A 27,949-nucleotide genomic window follows, 5' to 3' on the forward strand; every position below is an offset into this window, starting at 1 on the left:
GTTTCACATTTAATATGTGCGTGCAGCAAAATTCTGCAAACTGATTACAAAGCTAGACATGACCAAGTTGCTAAACTAATCCACTGGTCATTATGTAAAAAATATGATTTACCTTTATCCGAAAAGTTATGGGAGCACAAAGTGGAAAAAGTTGTCGAAAATGAGAAGGTGAAGATCTTGTGGGACTTTCAAATACAGATGGATCATCATTTGGAACACAACACGCCAGATATCACAGTTGTCGAAAACCAAAGCGTACAGTTTATTGATATCGCTGTACCAGGAGATGCCAGAGTCGAAGAAAAAGAACAGGAAAAAAATCATGATATATCATGACCTGGCCATTGAAACTACGTGATTATGGATAAAGCATGCAACAGTGATACCCATTGTCATCGGGGCACTTGGTACCATGTCCAAAAATTTTACAAAATACATCAAGAAGTTGCAGCTTCCTGCTGTAACACCAGTGGAACTGCAAAAGACTGCTATTCAGAACATTGTACATTTTAAGAAGATACTTGGTTGATACCTAGGATGCTGGCAGCAACCCATATCAACTATCAGCTCCAGTCAATGATATTTGTGATACATTTTTAAATGTTTAGTTGACTGAGTTTCATGTTTAATGAATAATAATAATAATTCAATGATACTAAATGGGAACCAGACTCTGAAGTCTACTTTAACTCCACATCACCACCAAGTATAATACCACAGGTCCTAACAAGTGGACATAAACTTTAGAGGTGCCTTCACATGCTCTTCCTCTAGTGTTATGTATGTCATCATCTGCCAGCAATACCCCTCAGGATTTTATGTAGGATGAAAAGGACAAATGTTGTGTGAAAGAATTAATGGATACAAGTTTGACATCGAGATTCAAAAAGGACAAAGCAATATCACAGCATTTAACATCCCAAGACACCCTACATCGCACCTCAATGTGATTGCTTTGGAAAAATGGGACTTAAATAGTATATCCGAGTGAGAAATTGTTGAATTTACATCCATCAAAAGGTTTCAGGCAATCTTAGGTTTCAATCAACAAAATGAGGTGGTTTTTTTTGACACATTACAATTGATAATTGATAAATACTTGATAAATAAATCATTCACTGCATAACCTACCTGTCTATCCTTCCTCTCCTTCACCTCACCACAATTTAAATCCTAAATCAATCTAGCCATACCACATGCCTGATGAATTGAACTACATCAAACAAAATAAATAATTTAATAAACTTAAAATGCAACTAGATTCCTTCTGATTTTACAGACATTAGCACATCATTTTAATAGAGGCCATCAGAGTACATGTATGCCATAGAGATGGTTATGTTAACCATCAGCATCACAGCATGCTTATCATATTGCGTGGTGAATCTTATGCTGTCTCCATCCACGTGGCTTTCAGTTTGTGTAATGAGGTTTTCCATTCTAGCACTTAATCATATAATCTATGTTAATCAAGTTTGTCTTTAATAAAAAAAAATGTGAAGAAGAAACAAAACTTGGTCAGCTCCATGCAGGAAATTCTGGAACCCAAGAACTCATCCAGGGTTCACTGCTGATTTCAGACCATTATACTCTTTTATTTAAAAAGTTCCCTTTTGTATGAAGTGTTCAATTCTTTTGAGGACTATTTTGTAGACTTCGAAGGAGGGAGATGTTCTGGGCTGGCACTATGAGCACTTCTTTCTTTCCCCCCTATCAATTCCACACAAGATTTTTTTTATCTGTGCATTTGTCTTCCCAATTGTCTCATCTGGACAATGTTAATTAGGTAAAAGAAATGGTCTAATAGAATAATGTGATAAAACTATGAGGCGTTTCATAAAGCATGTGTTACTGGACTGGCAGCTGAGGCTCATCCCTCCATTTTTTTTGTGTGGGGGGGTGTCTTTCAATGACTCTGTAATCCTTTGCATTGGGATGGAGTCAGGGCAACTGAATGGAGCTAAGTGTTTACTGGCCGGATGCCCTTCCTGTTGCCAATGCGGAGTTCATGGCAGGTAGTTTCTCATTGTGCCCAGAGAGAGAAATATCTGCCTCTACCTAGGATCGAACTCACAGCCTCCTGATTGAGAGGCGAGAGCTCCACCTCTAGACCATACTAGGCTCCTCCCTCCAATACTCTCTTAAAATATTTTGCAGTGCTCCAGCTGGGTAGAATCATATTTACATTCCATGCAATATATAGTCTCCAAAAATGTTATTCTGGACATTGTGAAATAATAAAATGGTTCTCCCCATCAGAGAATAGTATTTTTTTTTAACTTTCCACCATCCCCTGAAGCAATTCTACATGGAAAGCCTTTGTCAGATAATAAAAAGGGTGACTCCCAATTACCTAATACTGTTTAAGAGCACTATGGCTGCCAGGAAAATCATTAGTGCCCACAAACATAGAATGTGGCCCACCAGAGGGCATTTTATTGAGAACTTACTCAAATATTGAATCAGTCATAAGTCTACAAATGACATACGACCCTAAACTTTAGCTGCAATTACATCCTCCTCAATTTTACCCTAAGGCTTCTGAAAGAAATTACAGAAGGAGCCTTTGGTTGTGATTCTAAAGGCCCAGGAAATTAAATTTATTCATATGTAAATGTGTTTGTAATTGTGTTTGTAATTGTGTCATAAACATGCAACACGCTAAAAAAAACCCTCTATTCATTGAAAGACACAAATAAATGCAGACCTTTAAAATGGACTGCTGCACTAACTTCATCTCCTTTTTTAGTCCTGTGAAAATTAATGCAATATATGCTGTTTATAGTTGAAATGCATGGCTTTTTTTTTTTGTACCACAATGTGACATCTTAAAAATATTTTTGTACCTTGTCAAGCACGCAATGATTGATGAATTATTATAATCATACTTGGAAAAAGCACTAGAGCAGCTTGGTAGGAGCAGGTTCAATTGAATTAATTGAAACTGGCAGCTGTACTGTTTAAGTGCATTGTCGACTACGTAGTGTGGACAATCAAAAGAAGGATACATGCAGAGGTATATTTCCCAATGTTACAATTAAAATACTGCATATGGAATCAGTAAGAACTTGTATAGACTGTGTTTGGGCTTGCTTTTCCTAATTATGGGTAATTTATTGTAGTGGGATGTTTATGAAGATTTTCTCTCCCTTCAGTGTAGTCAACCTCATTACATAAATAACTCACTAGCTAGACTTTAAACTTGGCATGTTCAATTAACCATAGTAGTTTACTTCGCATGTTTAATCAGCGATACATCACATTTAATGAACTACAATAGAAGAATTTACAACAGAAACCTGTTAAACAGCAGGTCAAATCGGTGGCCTCCTGTATGAACCAATTTATGGCTGCTCTAAATATTGCAATTCAAGAAAGCATGTGATGTTCATTATGCTATTATACTGTTATTAGTTTAGTTTAGTTTAGTTAGTTTAGTTTATTTGATTTGTATACCGCCCTACTCCCGAAGGACTCAGGGCGGTGAACAGCCAAGCAATAAAATACATAAATACACTACATTAATACATTAGCAGGTACCAGGGGTGGGTTCTACTTACCTTTACTACTGGTCCACAATGGGACCACGTGCACGCTCTAGCTTCGTTTGCTCGTGCGCATGCTTCTGCACATGCGCAGAAACTTCCTGATGACGTCCAGGTCAGTGGGTGGAGCCTCACGCTGGTTTTACTACCGGTTCTTGTGAACCTGTCCAAACTGGGGGCAACCCACCACTGGCAGGTACCCAACTACAGTAGAATACTGGATTCCTACAGAGATTGTGGAAGCACCATTTCATCCAGGTCTTATAGAATTTGTTTCACCAAGATAGCTGTTGAGCCTGTCAGCACAGGGAGATCTATGGGCTAGCTTTGCTTCCACTTTTGCTGTCCAAAATAAGACCAAAATAAGTATCTATTTCTAATTGTGAATATTTTTGCAGCATTAGAAACAGCATGCAGTCCCAGAATGGTATTCAATAGGAACTAGACTAAGCTACTTAATGAACAGTCTAGTAACCAAGTGAATCTCCTTCCCACCATTCCAAACTGTGCTCACTCCAATTTTCTCTATCACTTTTTCCCTGTAGTTGGTGGTTTGCTACTGCCTTCATGGAACACACCTTCAGTGCTCTTCTCTTCCCCTCATCCTAGCATATTCATCTTCTTTCTCAGCTTCTTTTCATGAGAACGTGCAGCTCTTCACTTCATATTGACTCAGCCCCAAATTCTTGTTCTAGTATTCCTCTTGCTGGTCAGTGTCAGGGGTGGGATTCAGCCCCAGTTCGGACTAGTTCAGGTGAACCAAATGCTAATTTTACATCTGATTCGCTGAACTGATAGTTACAAGGACTGGTTGGCCCTGCCTACCCATCCCTGCCCATCCCAGGAGTCTCCACGTGGTCCGTTTTGGATGCCAGATAAGTTCAGGGCCCGTGCGGAGGCTCTGAGAGGGCAAATAAACAGGCCTCCCAGAAGTTCCAAGAATCCAGAAACAGGCCTGTTTCCAGCCTCCAGAGGGCCTCCGGAGCGCAGGGGAGGCCATTTTCTCCCTGCCAGAGGCTCAAGGAAAGCCTCTGGAGCTTGGGGAGGGTGAACTCCCCCCTGCTGTGGTGCAGGAGGCTGAGTAGGCCACACCCATCATGGCCACACCCACCCAGCAACCAGGCAGAGAACGTGTTGCTAACATTTTTGAATCCCAACCCTGGTCAGTGTGTGTGTGGTCAGTATATCCCATCTTTATTATTTTTTTACAAGCAAAACAAGGCATAAAACATTTCCAAAATATCTTCCTCGTCCTATTTTCCTCATAACAACAATCCTGTGAGGTGGGTTGGGCTGAGAGAGTGACTGGCCCAAAGTCACCCAGCTGACTTCCATGGGTAAGGCAGGACTTGAACTCACACTCTCCCATTTCCTTAGCATGTTGCCTTAACCACTAGATGTAACTGACTCCATAATACTTGTATTAATACAAATACATGACTCCATAATACTTGTGTTAATGCAAATACAGAAATAGTGTATTCCTCACACTGCTAGGCAATTGCAAATGTATGCCACAGCCATGTTTTTCACCTTTGACTCAAGATTGCTGTTTTCTGACCTTAGCCATCTTACACTCTTCAGAGTGGATGGGTTTTCTTCAGTTCCAGTAGCAGTTCCAGCTTCAATTGATTGCACTATTTTGCACAAATTTAGAAAAAGAATAATTCACTTTCACTCTGTGAAGAAGTTTGTGGCCAGGTGACCTTTGTTTGAACAATTATTCAGCTTAGATATGTTAATAACTAGTGTCTCCTGTTCTCCCTGCAATGCTCTTCAATCTTTTATTCTTTGAGTCACATTTGAACTGGATAAAAGTTCAGGTAAAGGTCATCTAGAAGTAGCAGAAAAATGTTTATAAAATAGGACACATAGCTGAAAGATCCGGTGAAAATAAAAGAGGGTGGAAACAACAGAGATATGGCTCTAGGTTAAGAGCTAGCTAGACAACACCAGAAGGCTGGGATTTAAATGATTCAGAGATGTGATATCTTGGCAGAAATTCAAAGATGGGCAGGTTATGGAAGGTCAAAGAGCCACAAACAGAAGTATCAACTAAACTGAAAGAATGCTGAAGATTCAACACCTAAGTAAATTCCATCAAGATATAAAATAAATAGTCATTGGCAAAGATGATGATGGAGTTATATTTGCTCAATTACAGTTGACTTTTCTGAAAAGATGACTCATTCTGTGTCATTTAAGTTGGTATTTTTATGTTAAATTTTAAGTTTCTGATCAAATAAATGGAATCATCAAATAAAACTGCAGACATAAAGCAAAAATGTGAATTTAAGGCATAATGATAAATAGTAAAGTAAAGGTAAAGGTTCCCCTCGCACATATGTACTAGTTGTACCCAACTGTAGGAGGCGGTGCTCATCTCCGTTTCAAAGCCGAAGAGCCAGTGCTATCCGAAGACATCTTCATGGTCATGTGGCCAGCATGACTAAATGCCAAAGGCGCACGGAACACTGTTACCTTCCCACCAAAGGTGGTCCCTATTTTTCTACTTGTATTTTTTTACATGCTTTCGAACTTCTAGGTTGGCAGAAGCTGGGACAAGTAATGGAAGCTCACCCCATTACATGGCACTAGGGATTCAAACTGCTGAACTGCCAACCTTTCAATTGACAAACTCAGTGTCTTAGCCATTGAGCCCCCGTGTCCCTTTGCATAATGATAAATAGCATTTATTTAACTTGCCAGACTTTTCTTCCATTTTAAATTTCATAGAATTTCAGATCTGCTACCTAAAGAAGAGAACCTGGACAAAAATTCCTAGGAAACCCAACCTCTCTGGCCAATGCTGAAAGATACTTGGAATTGCAATATCTGATTTAATTAATTAATCTAATTGCATATATTTGATGACCATAATGCTCCAGGTTAATCAAGATGTCATGAGATGTTCATAGAAAATACTATGGACAATATACTATTCCATACTTCTACATGTTAAATTAAGTCCATTAATTCTGTAACCACCAAATTAATTCCCATATTATTTAAAATCTACAGAAAAAATAAAAAAAAAACAATGTGAAATGGAATTTTCATAGTTTCTCTTACCTATTTTAGATCTCCAAGCTGTTGCTGTAGAGTCCGAGACACATTCAAATCTTGGGTTTAATGGTTGCAGTAGCACATTAAGCACATGCTGTTCTAATTTGTTACAAACACAGTAATTGTAGAACTGCAATACCTGAGAAAGAGATGAGATCACAAAATAATATGAAAATGGAGGAAAGGGGGAAGAGAAAGAAGTTAAAGCAAAAGCCACAGGAGATAACTCTCCAAGGAACACATCATGGGTACACCATAAAACAACATGGTTGATTGACATACCCTTTAATCAGGACTTGCCCTAATTTTTCAGAAACATTTCTTTTCATGGGAGTTAGGATATTTTTTTTAAAAAAATCAAGATAGAAGCCACAACTTTAGATCAAAGCCCTATTTTATTTTTATTTTCCTTTAAAAAAAAAAAACATTCTGGCAGATGTCTTAAATTTTGCCCCATGCCTTCCTGCAGACACCTCTCTTTACAGGAGTTAATTATAACTTGACCAAATGAAACTATCCATCATGGTGCTTTAGATCATTTTAGAGGTTGGACTGGCAGTGTTCCTACCGATGTCTATGAAAGCCTGAGGTTTCTGAAACCTTAACAGTTGCTTAGAATCAACCCCCTGCTCAATCAGGACACCCTATACCATTTCAGATAACGGTTCTCCAGTCTCTTCTTTAAAAAATCTGCAGTGATGGATCACCCACAACTTCTGGAGATAAGCTATTCCATTGGTTGATTGATCTCACCATTATGAAATTTAATTCTAGGTTGCTTCTCTCTTTGGTAAGTTTCCATCCATTATTTCTTGTCTTGTCTTTTGATGCTTTAGAAAATAATTTGACACCCTCATCTTTGTAGAAGACCCTCAAATATTGGAACACTGCTATGTCTCCCCTAGTCCTTCTTTTCATTAGACTAGACATTCCCAATTCCTGTAACCGTTACACACACACACACACACACACACACACACACACACACACACACACATATATATATTCCAGGAAGCACGAAGCCGAGAACACCAGCCTGAAGATGATGAATGAGACTTCGTCGAAACAACGCCAAGACACTTCCAATTTTACGTGGGAGAAGACCCGAATAACCAAAGACCTACATACAAACACCCGCGAAAACCTGAGAAAACAAATTATATATATATATATATATATATATATATATATATATATATATATATATATGTCTTCTTAAGTTTTCGCGGGTGTGCATATGCAAAAAATTAAAATCTCGGGTGTTTTCCCGCGTCATTATAAATAAGTTGGTTAAAATATTTAAAATCCTGGTTAAAATCCCAGCTTAAAATCTTCTAAAAATCCTTACAGAGCACTCTGCAAGGTCCTTTAAAACCTCCGCTAAAATCCTACCAGTGACTTTAAAAGTTTTTCTTAAAGCAACGTTTCGACAGGCTCACAACCCTGTCATCTTCAGGCTCTGTTTCATGTAGAACCCATAGCATTCTTGCTGCTCTTCTCTGCACTGTTTCTAGAGTCTCAATGTCTTTTTTCTATTTTGGTGACCAGAACTGGATGTAGTATTCCAAATGGGGTCTTGCAGAACAGTTATATAATATTTATAATAGTTGTAACTATTGTAGAATAGTTCTACAAATATTTACTTCAGTTCTTTTGCAAACTATTAGTAAGCTCTTTCAGTTGAGGGAAACATATTAAGAAGTTCCATGAATTGAATTGTCCAAGACTTGATATTTAGAGAGATAGTACATTCAACAAGTGATTTGGTATTTCTAAAAATCAAATGAAGTGATATTTTCATCAGGAAATGAAAACAATCAAATAAAATATAATCCTCCAACATCTTTCAGTATTTTCAGTTTATTGTGTCAGTGACTTCAATGGACAAAGAACAACAGAGGGAAATATTTGACAATGGGATTTAATAAGAAAGAAAGTTGTGATGTTAAATATTCTTTTTCTATTAAACGTATCTGTTAAGGATATTGTTGTTGTGTTACCAACCAGCAGAGTGTAGAGCACAGAGAAACGTTGCTGAAAGCAATGAATAAGAGATGTGCAAACTGGTTTATCAAAAGCTTACTTTATAATGAAAAAACAATCTCGTAGTCTTTAAATCAATCCAAGTCTTTGCCAGTTAAATCAGTCCACTGATACAAAAATCTTCTTACCACACAAATAGTAGGTGGTTAGAATAACAAGCTCACTCTGGTTCACAAACCACGATGGTAACAGATCCATCCAATGATGATAGCACAATGATAGCAACTCCACACACTATGGTAGCTTATCATCAACTGATAATAACTGATCAACTTTCATTTTCAGCTTGAAACACTCACAAAGTAGCAAACAAAAAAGAGGCAGTCTCTAAAAAAAAAAAAATCCTGAAAAAAAGCAAAATCACAATTGGCCTAAGGCTGTGTTCTTATTAGAAGTTAAGTTGACTGAATTTGCTGCCTTTTTTACATGTGTGGAAAGCTCTTCAGCAAATTTGGCATTTCTCTTCTTTTGTGGATAAGGAATTCAAGGAAGCCAGGTAAAAGCGATAGTCATTCTTAGTGAAAAAGGCAGGAACAGACCTGGGCTATGGCAGAACAAAGCACTGCCAGAGCTTTGGAGAATGTGCTACAAGATACTACAGATGGAAATGATACCCTATATAAGAACTATTGTTACAACATTTCTTTGTATTCAACTGAGAGGTTTATTATCACCAGGTACACTTTCAGCTGCCACTGTTTTCTATAAATTAAAGAGCCTATAATTTCTAGAACTGCAGGCTTCTGTCTAACCAGAAAGGCAAAAGGAGAAGGGCTGTATATGAAATAGTACTGAGTTTTCCCGAAAATAAGACCCTGTCTTTTATTTTTTTGAACCCTGAAATAAATGCTTGGCTTTATTGCCATGCGCTCAAAAGCCTGATAGGGCTTATTATCAGGGGATGTCTTATTTGGGGGGAAACAGGGTAGCTATTGGGAATCCTTGAGATAGATGGTACAGAAGAAGATGCAGGTGACTGATCTTGAATTTTATCAGATGCAGAAACCTTGCTGGGGCTACTCTTATAATCCTTCTAATCTATGACAATTTGTAGCTCTGAAAGTCAATGGTTCGGTTATTTTTTCCTTTGCCTCTTCTTTTCCTCAAGGCTGGTAGAAAAACCATAGAATGGAATAGTTATTTTACTTCCCCCACCTTCTACTTTCATATAATTGATATGACTAATATTTCTGCTAGTACTACAAGTATTGATTCTCCTCCACCCTTTCCCCTCCCCCTCCCCCTCCCCCTCCCCCTCCCCCTCCCCCTCCTCCTCCTCCTCCTCCTCCTTCATATTCTTTTATGCTTGAACTAAGATAAATATTATATTTCAAACTCATGGGAATAATCTAGGTAACAAGTATAATTGTATAATCAATATACAAACAAGACATAGTACCACATGACTGAAGAGGATTAAAGATTGACATCAGAGTGTCAGATGATGGACATCTCAAGTTGACATTTTAGGTATCAGCAAATTGAAATGGAGTGGAAGTGGACATTTTCAGTCAGAAGATCACACTGTTATACTATTCGTGATATAAAAGCAAAGAAGCAAACTAAGAAATTTCATGGTTTCATATCTAGAAATGTAATGCAGACTGAATAATTACTGTGAATGCTCCAACACTGGAAGTTTTTAAGAAGATGTTGGATAACCACTTGTCTGAAGTGGTATAGGGTTTCCTGCCTAAGCAGGGGGTTGGACTAGAAGACCTTCAAGGTCCCTTCCAACTTGTTATTCTATTCTATTCTATTCTATTCTATTCTATTCTATTCTATTCTATTCTATTCTATTCTATTCAACAATCATTTTCAAGGAGAACAGGAATCATGATGAAATCCTAAACTTCATATTGGAATCAGGAGAAGCAGAAGAACTGTAATGCAAGTCAAGAAACTTAGTGGGGAAAAAATGGGGCTATAATTACATATAAAGAAGACCCAATTAAGGACAACAGATATACTGTAACTATCAGGACAGTGAAAATATTGAAATGGTATGTAGTGTTTCTTTTTTTTTTTAAGGACTAACTATCAACTGCAAAGAGACCAGCAATGAAGAACTACATCACAGACCAACACTTGATAACTCTAAGACTTGGCATCGGTGAAGGTCTTGGAAAAGATTCAGACATTATGATGGCTTTATATTTACAAAGATCAGAATTATGCAAGAAATAATTTTCTTCTACGGAAGAAAAGTTGGACTTTAAAGAAACAGAATAGAAAAAGTATTGATATTTCAAACTTTGGTATTGGAAAAACCTTTTGAAAATATCATGAGTAGCCAAGAAAAGAAATAATGGATCATAGAACAAATCAATGCAGAATTCTCACTTGAAGCATAAATGACCAGGCTGAAAGGATCACATTCTGAACACATCATGCAAAAATTCAGCTCTCATGAGAAGTATATAAGGAAGTAGAGAAGAGAACAACCAGACACAAAATAAGTTGACTTGATTAGAGCAATGAAGGATGCACCATGGAAAATCTGAAGGGCCATGTTGAAGGCAGATCATCATGCAGAAGGTCTATCTGTGTGATTGCTGCATGGACAATGATTTGATGGCATGCAATCAATCCTAATCATATTGTAATTATAAATAAGCCCATCTGAGAATGCTAATCAAAAGGATGCAATAGCAAAATATGCATTAGAGCCAGGAAATGTTTGATACTTAAGCATGAGCCTTGTGCTCTCATATATCCAATCAAATGCAAGTTCCATCCAATAAAATGTATTCCATTATGCTAATTGTTTTCCCTGTCCTTGTTTCATTTATAAGAACAAAGTAACAGTGAGATCAAAAAAAGAGAGTACATGAATATCAGAAAAGCTTATCTGAACAATACACAATGCAGCAAAAATCAATTTGTTCCCAAAGAGCTTCACTGTAAAACTGTCCAGCAAATCAAATTTACTCATGCTATTGATGCAGCATTCTACAATGGCATGCACTTTAATTGAATGAGCATAACTCATGCACACAGAGTAGCTTCCCTTTGCTTGCAAAGGCATTCCTTAGAATTTTTAAAAAAAATGCTTTTACTGTCCATTGATAATTTTCAGTTCTATTTATTTTTTGATATTCATAATCTATTAATCTATATTTTGGCTTGGGGAAGAAGAGCAGAGAGAATAGTGGCTACAGTAGTGGCCAAAATTGTGGAAAGATTTTGGGAAAAGTGTATTTAGAATTGTTCTAATCATCCACCAATCAACCCTCTTTATTTTCCCCAGGGGTCCTTTTGTTGATTTTAGATCTGGGGCAATATGATCAAAAAAATACCTTAAGAAGAAAATAGGTAATGTCTAGAATTGGAAATGGAAAAGTATTTTAGAAGGGATCTAAAGGAATGGGCTGTCTTTATTAAAGAAAGAACTGGCTTTCTTCTATGATAAAAGCAGGGGTGAGCTGCTGAGGGTTCTCAAGGATTTGGGAGAACCTCCAGCTAAGATTCTGTGCAATTCAGAGAACCCACAAATCCCATTCCCACCCCACCCCTCCCAGGAGTCCCCACATGGCCCGTTTTGGATGCAGGTAAGTACAGGGTGTGCGTGGAGGCTCGGGGAGGGTGAAAAATGGGCCTCTGGAGCCTGAGGAGGCCATTTTTGCCCTCCCAGAGGCTTGAAAAAAGCCTCTGGAGCCCAGGGAGGCAAAAATGCCACCCCACCATGGTGCAGGAGCCTTGGTAGATAAGAGCCTTGATAGTACAGTGGTCTAAGGCACCCTGTTATTAAGCTGGTTATTAAGACCAGCTGCCTGCAATTACTGCAGGTTCGAATCTCGCCAAGGCTCAAGGTTGACTCAGCCTTTCTAAGGTAGGTAAATTGAGGACCCAGTTGTGGGGGCAATAAGCTGACTTTGTATAAATATACAAAAGAATGAAGGCTATTGCTTAGCACATTGTAAGCTGCTCTGAGTCTCCAGAGAAGGGTGGCATATAAATCAAAATTTAAAAAAAAACTAGGTTACAATAGCCACGCCCATCCAGCAACCGAGCAGAGAACCCCTTGCTAAAATTTTTGAAGCCCATCCCCTGGATAAAAGGTAAACTTTTTCTGTGTCTAGTAGTGCCCGCCTCTATAGGGTGGTGTTTCTCTCCATTTCCTAGCTAAGGGAGTCAGGATTCATCTGAAGACGCTTTCATATTCATGTGGTTGGCATGCTTATATGCTTAGGCTCACAGAACACTGTTACCTTCTCATTGAAGTGGTACCTATTTATCTATTTGCATCTGTATGCTTTCAAACTGATAGGTTAGCAGGAGCTGGGGCAAGAATGGGAACTCATCTCATTAGGTGATACTTGAGCATTGAACTGCCAATCTTTTGGTCAATAAGCTCAACATCGCTAGGCCACCATGCCCCTTTTCTCTTCGATGACCCCTTTCCTAATCTCCAGATGTAAAGCTAACATAGTCCTTTGTCTCTCTTGACATTTGTGCTGTTCATGGCAGGGGTGCTATTCAGGTTCTAGAGAACCGGTAGCAGAAATTTTGAGTAGTTCGGAGAACCAGCAAATACCATTCTCGCTGGCCCCAGAGTGGGGTGGGTGAGATTTTGCAGTATCCTTCCCCTGGAGTGGGGTGGGAATGGAGATTTTGCAGTATCCTTCCCCTGCCACTCCCACCAAGCCACACCATGCCCACCAAGCCATGCCCACAGAACCAGTAATTAAAAAATTTGAATTCCACCACTGGTTCATGGGATTGCTGCATCACCACAACAAAACAGAATAGATCAAGAATGCAGTTAAGGTCTATATAAGAAAAGAAGTATCCAGTGGAATTCTGACTATTAATTGTTTTGAAACAAACAAACAAACAAAAAAACCCTTTTCTGCACCACCTACCCACTCCCCCTGGTTGGGAACTCAGATGGTTCTGTAGGCACCTAAATCTTTGCAAGTTGGATTCCAATCTCATCTCATAGGACTCGTTAGGTGTAGGTTTAAGTAACATAAACTAATGTCGCTGCACTTTCTATGAATACAAGGCTTTGACACTACACTGCTCAGACCAATATACCAGGGATGTGCAAATCAGTGAAAATCAATTCATTTTCCTGCTCATTTTGCAAGGCAGCTTTCTACTGTGGAAGATTAATGTCTGGATTTTTAATAAACTATCTGAACATAAATTTGCTGGGTTTTTTTTTTAAGGCAGTTGGGAATTATTATGTACTTTTAAAAACATACGAGATGGTTGAGATGGTTAAGATTTTTTTATTCTTCATAGTAAATGTGAAGAAGGCATAGAAGAGGCTGTACTTCCTGATAAATCTATGTCAGCATCTACTTCGGTCCTACTACCGCAGCACCATTGCGAGTGTCCTGACATACAGCATTCTTGCATGGTATGGGAGCAGCTCTGTAGCGGACAGAAAAGCTCTGCAGAGAATCATTAAACTGCCCAGAATATCATCAGGCTCCAGCTACCAGCCCTGTATGACATCTTCGAATCTCGCTGTTTGAGAAAGTTGCATAACATTCTCAGAGACTCTTCCTACTCTGCTTGCAATCTTTTTGGACTGTTGCCTTCTGGCAGAAGATACAGAACAATTAAAATCTGGACCACACGTTTTCTGAATAGTTTTTATCCCAGAGTTGGATGGTTTAGGGATGGGAAATTGTGGTGGGTGGGAGTGTCTTTGGGGATTGTTATGTGTATTGGACTTGATCTTTGGATGTTAAGTGAATTTTGTTGTATGGGTATACTGTGTATACATGTACAATGATAATAAAGTCTTATTATTATTATTATTATTATTATTATTATTATTATTATTATTTACCTTACATGCTCAAAGCAGTATGGATTCTCTGTTGAAGTTAGGGTTTCTTTGTAGAGCTTCTTGGAATGACCATGGAATATCACCAGAGGAAAAGAGTTTTTATAAGCTTGCTGGGAAATTTTGCTGTAAAAAAAGTATAAAAAAAGAAAAGAAAAAAGGCAGAAGTGACAGCTTACTATATATTTTTTAAAATGAGTTGGATTTATTTTCCTTTCCTCGAGGGAAAAAACGAACACTTACACATTGGACTTCCCTCTTCATAAAATTTATCCTGCCATGTTCTGCTAGGAACAAGAAATCCAAATTTTTCTTGCCGTGAAGAACTTTTGAAACTATATCGTTACAGAAGCAATTCCAGAAGAATACAAAAGCTGACTCATAAGTTTATAATTAGCAAATGAGATCAGCTCACTAGCCTGCAGAAGTAAAACTGATGGTGATAATTCATTGGCCTTCAGTTAAAGAGAAGACCAGAAAATTTCCTTTGAGAAGCAGTAGCCATTAATATGAATGCCTGGCTGTGAAGTCATTGGAAATTAAGTGGATATTTTGGAAAGGAATAAATTTTGTGAGACAGATCACTTAAAACAAGAGAATGGACACTTTTCTCTGATATTTCTAAGTGACTGAAGGATTCTAAATGGCTTGAAAGAGGTAATAGTTAAAATGGTCGGATTATTACAATTGCATGAAACCAATTAGATCTATCTTTGCATCTTATGTCAAGGAACTATCAATTTCAGGAGTTTTAAATATTCATGTTTGGATTTTATGAAAAATTCACAAGAATTTAAAAAATTCACCTCCAAATCTCTGCGAGATGGACTGTGATTTGCAAAAAAGGAAAGGAAAGAAAAGAAAAGAAAATTCAGAAGACAGATGTATGGTCTGCCTACGTGCAGATGAAAGAGAAACAGTCACACTAATGCTCAAAATATGTTTGCTTTATAAAAGTGCTTTGAGTGTTGTTATTTTCCTTCTTAAACTTTATTTTTTTCTGTTTAATAAGATATTATTTTAGTATCCTCCTGTTTTTCATTACTACATTGATTGTGACATAGCAAATGTCTTATTTTAATGCTATTAATTGTAAGAAATGCACTGGAATGATGATATTTAGCAACTTTTTAGATAAAAATAAATTACTACAGGAGTTTATGCATTAAGGCTTTTTTTAAAAAAAAATATTCCAGTAATTTTCAGTGATATGCACAAATGACTAGATTATTAAGTGTATGATGATGAAGATGATAATTATAATGCAATTATTTCTATTCAATGCAGAAATATTAATTCAAATGAAACTCAATGAAGCTCTTTGGTATTGAACTTATCGACATTTGAAACTGATTTATGACCCAATATCTTATTCCATATTTAGGCCATGATTGTCTACTAAGTCAGGGAATAGCTTTCTAGTTTCCTAGCTATTATAATCCTACAAACATTACATACAATGATGGAGTATGAAAAGGATAATCTGCATCAAGAACCTTAGTCACCCTGCAATCTCACCTTATCGTCTAAATAAGTGTATTTAGTGTATTATATATTGAGAAATTGGAGTATAATTAATTAATTAATTAAAATGAAATGATATATTGTGGACTATATATTAAAGTGCTGTATTGTTGAAAGAAAAATCAGGTCCAGTTCCAAGCCAGGAATAAAATGGAGTCTGCTTAAGAAAAAAGGTTTATTGATGAGCAAAACCAACAACAGCATGCAGTTCTTGGACGGCTGAATGAGTAGATGGATCTTTATAGGTTTCTGGGGTTTTGTGTTTGAGGTGCTCCAGAGGTTTGTGCAATGTAGTGAGCCTTGTATCTTTTGCTATTCTATTGGTGGTGGGTAAATCCTGTTATGTCCTAAAGGTCCTGTCCTGTCCTTGGGGGAATGTAAATTCTTAATCCCATCAACTCTGGGGGAGCTGGGCTGAAGGCATTTTGTTTATGAATAGGCTGGCCTGGATTTCTTAATGGGTACAAAATATCCATCTCTAAAGACTTGAGGCTTCTACTTGAGGCTGTTAAGAAAGACTGGAGCTGCTTTCTACCTTTAAGAACATGTTTCACCATTTCTCCTTTGGGGGAATATTCTAGCCTGCTTTTTTAATATTAAGAATAAGTAATATTTTAATCTGTGGAGGGGGGCTTCCTACATTATGATTTATGCCACTTTAGAAACTCACCTCATTCTGGACCAGTTTTTTTTTTTTTTTAAACTACTTCAAAGGCAGCTTCATATAAAATTCCATTTTTGATTCCAAGAATGGATGATGAAAGCTAAGCAAGTTGGGGATTCTTCTTACCTTATGAGATAAAATGTTTTACAATTTGAAGCCCACTATCAAAAACCTGTATCTAGGCCTCTATTCACTTAACCTCATAGAAGAGAAAGATCTGTAGCCTCTCATCTCTTGGGATGAATGGATATGCCGGAAGAAAATGGTCTTTGAAATATATAGAAGGCGAGCTATATAGGCTCTAAAGGTTAAAGCCAGCAAAACTTGAATTGGATTCAGAAACTTATGGTTATATACAATATAATAATCTCAATACTGGAATATCACATGTTGATTCCTGTTCATGTTGTAGCAATCAGGCTGCATTGGATTTTCAACCAACTGCAGTTTCTGAGTTGTTTTCATAGGTAGCCCAGGTAAGGCACATTGTGTTAATTTCACCAAAAGGTGAAAATGTGTGAGTAAGAGTTGAAGGAGCATACAAATCAGGGGTGAAATCCAGAAGGTTCTGACAGGTTCTGGAGAACTAGTAGCGGAAATTTTGAGCAGTTTGGAGAACCGGTAGCGGAAATTTTGAGTAGTTTGGAGAACCAGCAAATACCACCTCTGGCTGGCCCCAGAGTGGGGTGGGAATGGAGATTTTGCAGTATCCTTCCCCTGCCACGCCCACCAAGCCACACCACACCCACCAAGCTATGCCACAGAACCGGTAGTAAAAAAAAATGAATTTCACCACTGATACAAACTCTCAAGAGTCCACAGGTAGCATATCAACTGGAGATGGGCTATAGCTTCCATCTTCTGCTTGAGCGTAATAGGGTTTGAACAGAAAATCTATTGTTCTCTCTCATAAGAAAGCCCATCACATCTCTAAAGTCCTCCAATTTTGTCTATATATGGAGGGAAAATGGCTGTATTGTTTATGACTAGTCAAAGCACAAAACGTTATAAGTAATATTGATGATGGTGATAATTTATTAATTTTTTATGCCAACTGACTCCAAGTGACTCTGGGTCATTAAATCATAGATGCAAATTGCTCCAAAATGATTACATGTCAATCAGTTTAATTGCACACTTCAAATGGATTTCAGTATTGAATTGAACATTCAGTTCAAAGAGATTATTTGATGAAATTGCCTTTTAATTGAATCTTCAGATCACAGCTTTGTAACTGAACAATTGGGTACAAATTAAATTGATTGAGCTGGGCCTGTTCCAATTTATGCATTTGAAAGATAGTCGGTTACTACCTGGAACTCGGTCAAAAATTTACAAAAGAACAACATGCCATTATTTATAACTTTAACAAATTGTGTGAGAGATGAGAAAAAAAACGTTAATGAAAGAAGACATGAAAAAGTTACAAGATCAAATGCATTGTTTAATTCTTCTTTAATTCTTCTTTAAATATACAGCCAAGGTTTGAATCTTAAAAAGAAATATCTCAATTACTTAGGATATTTATTTCATAGATTTTCATGGCTACATATTGTTATCTCTCTCTCTCTCACACACACACACAAACACAAACACATACACACATACACATCATATAAGTTCAATGGATCAGCAGTTAAAGACACTGAGCTTGTCACTTGGAAAGCTGAAAGCCCGGGTTTGAGACCAGACCACTGCATGATGGGGTGAGCTCCCATTACTTACCCCAGCTCCTGCCCACCTAGCAGTTCTAAAGCATGCAAATGCAAGTAGATGAATAAGTACCACTTCAGTGGGAAGGTAACAGCATTCTATGTGTCTTGGCGTATAGTCATGCCAGCCACATGACCACAGAATAGTCTTTCGACATTACTGGCTCTCTTGGCTAAGAAAGACATGAGCATCTTAGTATCAGACATGACTAGACAGGGGAAACTTTTACCTTTACCTTTACATATTGTTCTAGAGCTGGATTTCCCTTAAATTTTATGAAAATTCCTGCCTTTCTGCTAAGAAAACTAAGAATGATGTTTCACTTTTGAATAAGGAAATGAAACCAAGAGAAAGTTGAGTTTGTGATTGTTCTATAAACTCTGCAGCAATTGGCTATGGGTCAATAGATCTGACTTTCTCTTGATGTGTTTAAACAGCACCTCTATCAATTTAATTTCTGAAGAGAGCAATGCTAATGGATCATACCAATGTGTACAGCATGCATTAATTGACCTTTTGAATTTTAGAAATGATAGAGTTCACACAAAGTGAAAATCAGATTAGGAACTCTGTTTTCATACTGTCTAACAAGCAAGCACTTTGAGTTGGTTTCTATGCATACGTAATTTGCTAGAGAGTTGTAAGTGCCACTGAATTGGGGCCAATTCCTGACAAGTGTATAGGACAATGTCCATCATTACTTCTGAATGATAGCAGCATAGATTTCTTATGAGATTCCAGTGATCCTGAGCCTGTAAATCCTTTTTATTCATTGTATTCACTTCAAGTTGCTTCAGCCTTGCCAGGCAGAGTTTTTCTTTTAGACTCTACGCCGACTTTTAGAACTACGCCGACTTCAGTCTGACCTAAGCATAGTACATAAAATTATCTGCCACAATGTCCTTCCTGTCAATGACTACCTCAGCTTCAATCACAACAATACACGAGCAAATAATAGATACAAACTCACGATAAACCGCTCCAAACTCGATTGCAGAAAATATGACTTCAGTAACAAAGTGGTCAATGCCTGGAATGCACTACCTGACTCTGTAGTTTCTTCCCCAAATCCCCAAAACTTTAACCTTAAACTGTCTACTGTTGACCTCCTGCCATTCCTAAGAGGTCTGTAAGCATACATAAGTGTACCAGTATGCCTACCGTCCCTGTCCTAATATTCCTTTTTACTTATTCTTTTCATGTATTCAAATTATATTTATACTTTTACCTGCTTAACAAATAAATAAAACTTAAATTTAAGCTTAAAACTCTGCTTGCTGATGATCAATTCAGTACTTTAGTTCTTAATCTTATTCTTTATAGGATTAATTGTTTCTTAAAATTTCTCTTTCCTTCCCTCCCTCCCTCCCTCCCTCCCTCGTTCCTTCCTTCCTTCCTTCCTTCCTTCCTTCCTTCCTTCCTTCCTTCCTTCCTTCCTTCCTTCCTCCCTCCCTCCCTCCCTCCCTCCCTCCCTCCCTCCTAGGTTTCAGAGAGCGGTGATATATTAATTTCATCATTCTGATCTTAACAGAGTTGGTAGGGACTTTAGAGGCTATTTCAACCTCCTCTTGATTAGTTTTCATCCATTGCTTCTTGTCCTGCCTTCAGGTGCTTTGATCATCTTTGATGCCATATACCAGGGGTCTGCAACCTTAAATACTCAAAGAGCCATTTGGACCCATTTCCCACAGAAAAGAAAACACCGGGAGCCACAAAACCTGGGTGGGCGTGGCCAACTCAAAGTCATTCACTTCCACCAGTCACATGACACCCCCCTAGCCACTCCTATCCAGCTGGTCATTAAGGCAGAGAACCGGTTGTTAAAAAACACCGGGAACCACAAAAACCTTTTGACATCTCTCTCCCTCTCCTCCCTCCCCCCTCTCTCCCTCCCTCTCTGTATCTCTCTCTTCCCCTCTCTCTGTATCTCCCTGTCTCTGCCCTGGCCGCTTCTCCATCCCCCACCGTCGCCCTTACCTTCTCAGGCCAGGCGAGGAGTGACTGGGAGGGGAGGGCGAGGGGTGGGGCCAGTCAGTGGTGGGATCACCTGACAGGGAGCCACAACAGAGGGCCCAAAGAGCCTCTGGAGCCGCATGTTGCTGACCCCTGCCATATACTGTAAATATTATTATTTCATGAAGGTTACTTCAGCACTGCCTTTCTTCTTAAAATTAATCCTCTGACTTCTTCAGCATAGTATTCATTTTCATCTTCTCTTGAGTTACCTCCCTCTTCCAAAAATCCCCCCAATATTGCCTTTGCATTCTTTATTAACTGTGAATTCCCTAAGCATGTTGATTGACCTTATGTTTTTCTTTGGAATATTTAATATTATTGCAGGTTTTTTCACTTTCTTTTTTTAACTTTCACTGTGAGCTCCAGTAAATTTTTACTATTTTCACATAACAAGGTGATGTCATGATGTCCTTGCAGTAGATTGCTTAACTTCTTTTTCTTTAAAAAAAATGTTTCAGCACATTCATTAACTTCAATACATTGTACATTGTGGTATTATCTATACAAAGCCTTAGAGACAGTAAATAAAGCATCCTTCTTATTGTAATCTCCTTCTTATTTTTTTTCCATTTTCGCTATTGTATATTGCACATAGGCATTTGTATAAGCCACAATGTTTTCACATGCATCATTGTGCAAATGCTATGAATTATGTTATGGCACATGTAACATTATTTACCTTCTTACATTCAGGGGACTTAATGACTTGTACTACATTTTTAATCTCTGTCTATTCATTTATCATTTCTCTGCTTATATGTGTTTATTTTTTTTTCTTTGTAAGCTCTTAAACAATACTTTCTTTGAAATAGGAACTAGCATAATGGTTGACTAATACACTCATTGTCTTGCATCTCTATTCATGCACCAATCTTCCAGTTCCAATTGTATATTTCTTTAATTTTGAACTATTAGTGCCTCTTCACCTGTAGCTTTAAAGCATTCAATTTGTATTCCATCTGTACTGGGTGTTTCTTTATTTGACTTAATTTTTATATCTCACTTTCTAGTTTTTGGTTCCTGAAGATATTCACTGTTGAGAAATGTTTTGGCCATTCTATAATCCCATTCCAGTGTAGAGTTTCAATATTGTCTTTCCATTTAATTTTAATTACATTTGCCTTTATTAGCTCTTTCATTATTACTTTTGAGTACTTCTGCGTAAAGCAACAAATATTCTTTATATTTTAATATGTTATACATAGTATTTGTGTGGGGGAAGTGTATTCACTTCACAATAATAAAGTAATAATATGTATGTTTTATTACTTGACTGAACCAAATCAAATTTCCTAAGAGCCTAACTAATTCAGTTCAGCCAGCCTATTTAGACAATCTTGTTAGTCCCTGGAGATTTGAGGCTCATACATCCTTTACCATTGGGAGCTTCTTAACAAACAAACAAAAAGTCAGAAAATACCAAGGAATGAACACTTCAGTCTTGACAACAAGTAAGAGTACTACTCATAGGAAGAAAAGTTAGTTCTCTTTATTAATAGTTCCTCATTCTGGGATGGACAAAAATCGGGACAAACACTAGATACAGCAAGAAAGGAAAGGGAAGGAAAGACCCATATTTGCAAGCAAGCATCTAATGATCATCCAGATTTTTGCAATCCACTTCTGGTAGCTTTATATCAATAAGGGTAAATTGTATGCGTCTGGTGTGGAAAAAAGCCAACTGAAAGAACAATCTGTGGTCAGTGGTAAAACTGGAGTTAACTGAATGGGCAGCAGAGGCACCTGCTTGAATTCCCTTGATAATCACTTTGCCAAGAGAAAGAAACCTCATGAATCAACCGGGCAAAGCTTCATGGTCAAATCAGATGGGTAACTCTCAGTTACTTTGCAAATAACAGAATGGAATGGAATGGAATGGAATAGAATAGAATAGAATAGAATAGAATAGAATAGAATAGAATAGAATAGAATAGAATAGAATAGAATAGAATAGAATAGAATAGAATAGAATTCTTTATTGGCCAAGTGTGATTGGACACATAAGGAATTTGTCTTTGGTGCATATGGTCTCAGTGTACATAAAAAGACAAGATACATTTATCAAGAATCATAAGGTACAACACTTAATGATAGTCATAGGGTACAAATAAGCAATCAGGAAACAATCAATATCAATATCAATCGTTAGGATACAAGCAACAAAGTTACAGTCATGCAGTCATAAGTGGGAAGAGATGGGTGATAGAAACAGTGAGAAGACTCTGTAGTTTCTTCCACAAACCCCCAAAACTTTAACCTTAAACTGTTTACTGTTGACCTCACCCCATTCCTAAGAGGTCTGTAAGGGGCATGCATAAGTGTACCAACATGCCTACCATCCCTGTCCTAATATTCCTTTTTACTTACTCTTTTCATGTATTCAAATTATGTTTATACTTTTACCTATCTTATACTGTATATGTTTGACAAATAAACTTATTATGATTATAATAAGTAATAGTAATGCAGCCATTTTAATGCAGTTACACAGTAATGCAGAGACAGCCATTGGAGATTATCACAGTAAAAGTTGGTAGTATTTTAGCCAATATAATCTTAGAATAACAAAGCATAATAGAGTGTCTTGTGAATATAAAGAATTACCAATCAGAAAAGTGGAGGCTGTCTAAGTAAATGCCATCTTCATCTCTCTGGTTGGTAGCTCTGTTCATCATGGCCAAACCACAAGTTGAGGATGGAAATGTTATATTTATGATCTGACATGAACATCATGAAAATCAAAGAGCTGTAATTTTCTGAATGATACAGGTCCATTATTCCTGAAATAATGAAAGAACTGAGAGACAGATAGGAGACAGGATTAGGAGATATGTTCACCACCTTGACTTGAATATGAACAATGTCAGCATAGTGTCCCCAACAACCTGGTCCTCATTTTACCAACCTCGGAAGGATGGTCAACCTTGAGTCCATCAGGATCAAACTCCAGACTGTGGGCAGAGTTAGCCTGCAATACTGCATTCTAACTATTACGCCATTAGTGGTGCTAGTATATATAATTATGTTTGAGGATGCATTTAGATCTTCACCCTATTAGCTTATGTCAGGCATGAACAACCAGATCCATGCATGAAGAGTTCATTTAGTTATTTTATTGCTCAAGTCTATAGACAGGAATCTTCTCGGATTGGGTAAGATTAGATAAGGTTCAATAGCATTCAGTGTATGTGTGGGGTATCCCTATGTTGTACCTCAGAGGGATTTCAGACTAATTCCCCATAGAGTAATCTATCTCCAATAGCTTCATGTATCAAGTTTCATGTATTCAGGTTTTTGGATGGACATCAGATGTTAGGCTTAATCCATGAAATTGAAAGTGTATGGCTGTAGATGTGTCCTCAACAGGAGTCGCAAGACATGTTATGTCTTATTCTGCCATGCTATCTTTTGTCATTGAGCACAGAGGCAGTTTTGCTTGTGAGGAGTTTGCTAATTAGCAAGTAGGAATTTTTTTACATACATGTAAAGATTATGCACATTATAAGCCAAGGTGGATGCCCATTAAACATGTATCCTGTAGCCCTGTTATTCTTTTTTTTTCTCTTTGTTAAATCACAGTAATGCAATAGAAGAAATGACATTTTGTACAGGGGTCTTTCTGGAAACCTGTTGCTTACCTTTCAATGAGATCCTACCATCCCTTTCCATACTTCTGGACAAAGACACTTTGTCATACCAAAATACATACACAAAGAGGTGTGGATTGGGAAAAGAGAATTGCCACAAATTACAGGCAGATTGAACTATGGTGCTGGAGAAGAGTCCTGCAAATCCGATCAAATTGGTCAGTCCTAGAGATCAACCCTGACTGCTCTTTAGAAGGCCAGATCCTGAAGATGAAACTCAAATACTTTGGCCACCTAATGAGAAGGAAGGACTCATTGGAGAAGAGCCTAATGCTGGGAAAGATTGAGGGCAAAAGAAGAAGGGGACGGCAGAGAATGAGGTGGTTGGATGGAGTCACTGAAGCAGTAGGGATGAGCTTAAATGGACTCCAGAGGATGGTAGAGGACAGGAATGTTGTCCATGGGGTTGCGATGGGTTGGACACGACTTTGCAACTAACAACAGCAACAACAAGCAGATTGTGCTAAAAAAAAAAAAGCTTTCACATTTCATATGATCACAATGCTTCAGTGCTCTTGATTAAAAGACTTAATTCTTTTTCAGACTTCTGCATGAGCCCAGAAAAAAAAAAATGAAGAAAGAATGCTATTTTAAAAGTTACAATGAATAGTAAATTACCTTAAACCAGAGAAATATTTTCCACAGCTTATTACTGCCCTCTGCCTCCCCTCCCCCCTCCCCCCCCCAAAAAAAAAACCTCAGGCACCTACAGAAATCTGAAAAAAGAGGCTATTTTAATCAAGAGAAGAGAAGTGCTTTGCTTGCCCTCACATAAGATTCAAAGCATTTTTTTTTAATGAATCATGCTTGAAGGGTTCAGAACCCTAGTCAAAAATCCTGGGCAAAATGAATCAAGGCTATCTTTGATCAGGAAGCTTTGTACTAAATGAAACTAACCCCATCACTAATAGCTTTAGCTGCATAAGCCAGGAAAATTAATGATCACTTTCTACCATAAAGATGCTGATCAACGCATAATGCCAACTAAAACACTGTTAGATATAAACGAGCTCATTCCTGGTGGGAACATTAAGACTGTTCCTTTAAAAGTGAAAAATGATCAGTGTCCATCTCTATGCGGTTTCAGCCTCTATCTTGCTTTATGTCCTAAATAAATCATGCACTTCCTATCAATCAATCAATCAATCAATCAATCAATCAATTTTCAAAATGACCTGTCCTAATCCAAACCTTTTACAGCTTTAGCATTGCATTTACAACCAATAAGCAACAAGCTAAGCAAATTTAGATAAAATAATTAATTGTCTTACGGGCCCCATTTACAAAGTCATATATTTTACTTGAAAATATACTTTGCAACAAAGAATAAATATATCATAAGGTTAAATTGACATAACTTTATAATATATTAAGATAACTTTCTATCACACAAGAAATCAATATTATAGTCTACATTGCATATATAATAAAAAGCTGTTCATTATATGCATGATGTATATAGTAAATAAAGCATTTGTATATACGGAAGAGCTTAGCCATCCTCTCTGCCTATGAAATGTCTGTATGAAGAGTGAGCAGTATTATTCCTACTGGTCTCCCACTTGTACTTAGCAATTTATGTATTGATTGGAACTTGATTTAGCCCTGCCTGCCTCAAGTCATCATTGGGGAATTGAACTTTAGACCCACAATCTAAATAAAGTCTGGGCTTATGTCACAGGTTTAATATAAGTATCATGGACCTATTACATTGGAGATAATTTTTAAAGGATATATAGGTCTTCCCCACTCTTGCATGACCTATTAAAATACACCCAGAATGTAAGTGTAAAGCATTGAATCTCAGTTGCTGGAATTCTTTGCACCATGTGTAAAGGAAGTAAATTCCCTGGCTATTCCAGCAATGCCCTTGGCTTTTTGTCATAACAATAATTTACTGTTATATGGAAAATGTAAATATTCCCCTTGGGGAAACTACTGATGAAGGAAGAGCTAGGTTTTCCCAATTAATCTCAGTTTTCATAAAATATATTCTTATCTGAATGGTGCCCCCTCCCCCAGTGAATCAGTGAGGTCATATCCTGGCTCAGCCCACCTACACAACACAAGTAGGGTTCAACATGTTTATTCCACACTATCAAGCCCCTTTGTCATTTCCCAGGTCCCAACTGCAAGTGCAACACTTCAGGAATTTATTCCCAGCAAAGTCAATGGAGTCAAGACACAATAAAGTCAATGAGAAGTCAGCATGGAGTCAATGAGATCATGGCACAATGATATCAATATGAGTCTATAAGGAAATCAACACAGAGTCAAGGGGAACACAGCACAATGAAATCAAGGAAGTCAAGCACATACACGAATGATGGATTGTGAATGATTGTCTCCAACAAACTTCAGAGTCCAAACACAAGAATAAATAGACACTGACCAATGCATCTCATTAGGAGAGGCACTCCTCATAAGTAGCCTCATTGACCTTCATGGCATCTCCCTCCCCTTGGTTCTGCCTAGGTTCCAATGATGGCATCAACTCCTTCACCACTGACTGGCTGCAGCTGTGTCTCTTCTTTGACCTGTGCAGCGGGTTGGTCATCCATACTCACTAACTACAGCTGTGCCTCTCCTGCCTGTGCAGCTGACCATTCACCTAGTCATTTGCTCATGGATTCCCAATGTTCCTGGTCCAGCTTCACCTGGCCATCAAGCCTTTCATGTCTCCCTGATCCCTGTCTGATGTCCCTGGAGCTGGAGCTGGCTTTTCCTCATTGTCCAAGCTGGTGATGAGGGAGCCATTACAGGCCATCTCATTCTAGTTCCTGAAACATATTATCTATAATCTCTCAGTGTCATCCCATGTGAATGCCTTTCATAATTATGTTTTTGTTAGTTTAATATACTCACAGGTGAAGAAAAGATAGAAGCAACATTACCTTTGCTGGGAGCTAACTGGAAATCAAACCTAACTTCGGTAACTTCAGGCCAGAAATTGCAGCAAATCAGATTATCACCACAACTATCAATGTTTGATGCAACCTGAGTATGTATGTATGTATATATATATTTATGTATGTGTGTGTGTGTGTGTGTGTGTGTGTTTTCTGAGGTTTTCACGGGTGTTTCACGAATGAGACTTCGTCGAAAGTTGCCAAGACACCTCCAATTTTACGCGGGAGAAAACCCGAATAACCAAAGATCTACATATATATATATATATATATATATATATATATATATATTCATCACTTCATTCACTATTACTAAATTGCAGACTAAAAGCAATTCAGTGACAAAATAAATATATGTTTATTATTAGAGCAGGTGCCTTCTTTTCCTGTGAAGCCCTGGCAGTCTATCCAAAGTCAATCTGTTTGCCAACCTCATTGTGCAACTTGGCATTCTGGTTCCTAATAAAAATGCAAATCTTCTCTAGCATACTAGAGCACTTGGCATATAGTTCTCAAACAGTAATCATGCTTGTTGTCTCAGACTCATACCACTTGACTTACATTTTGGAATTTTTGATCCAAACATTGAGAAGCACATTGATAATAAAGAAGGGAATTTTATCTGGTTTTTTTATATGCCATGAACAAACTATGGAACTATGGAGAATAAAGATTTAATTTAGAGATTTCTGCAAACCAAGAATATTAGAATGAGTGTGGTGGAGCTGGAGAAGAAAGGGAAGAAGAGTTAACCTGCTTCCGGCAATCCTTAAGCGTTGTGAGGTGTCGAGTGTAGCCAAAAGGTATGCTGAATTGGAGAGTATGTTGCCATCTGCTATAGGTCTCTGTGATTGTGAAGGACAGCTTAGTAGTTGAAAGGGATGCAGATGAGGACAATGGTAACAATGGGCAAGAGGAAATATCATGAAATGAAAGGTGAGCTGTACCAAAGGGAGGGGTGTATGGAACATTGGTAATGGGTTCATAATCTCACTTTTTGAAACACACTTCCATATTTT

Source organism: Pituophis catenifer, unplaced genomic scaffold, assembly GCF_029215685.1.
Source record: "Pituophis catenifer annectens isolate HBS135680 unplaced genomic scaffold, rPitCat1.0.hap2 SCAF_4, whole genome shotgun sequence".
Classification (NCBI taxonomy): Eukaryota; Metazoa; Chordata; class Lepidosauria; order Squamata; family Colubridae; genus Pituophis; species Pituophis catenifer.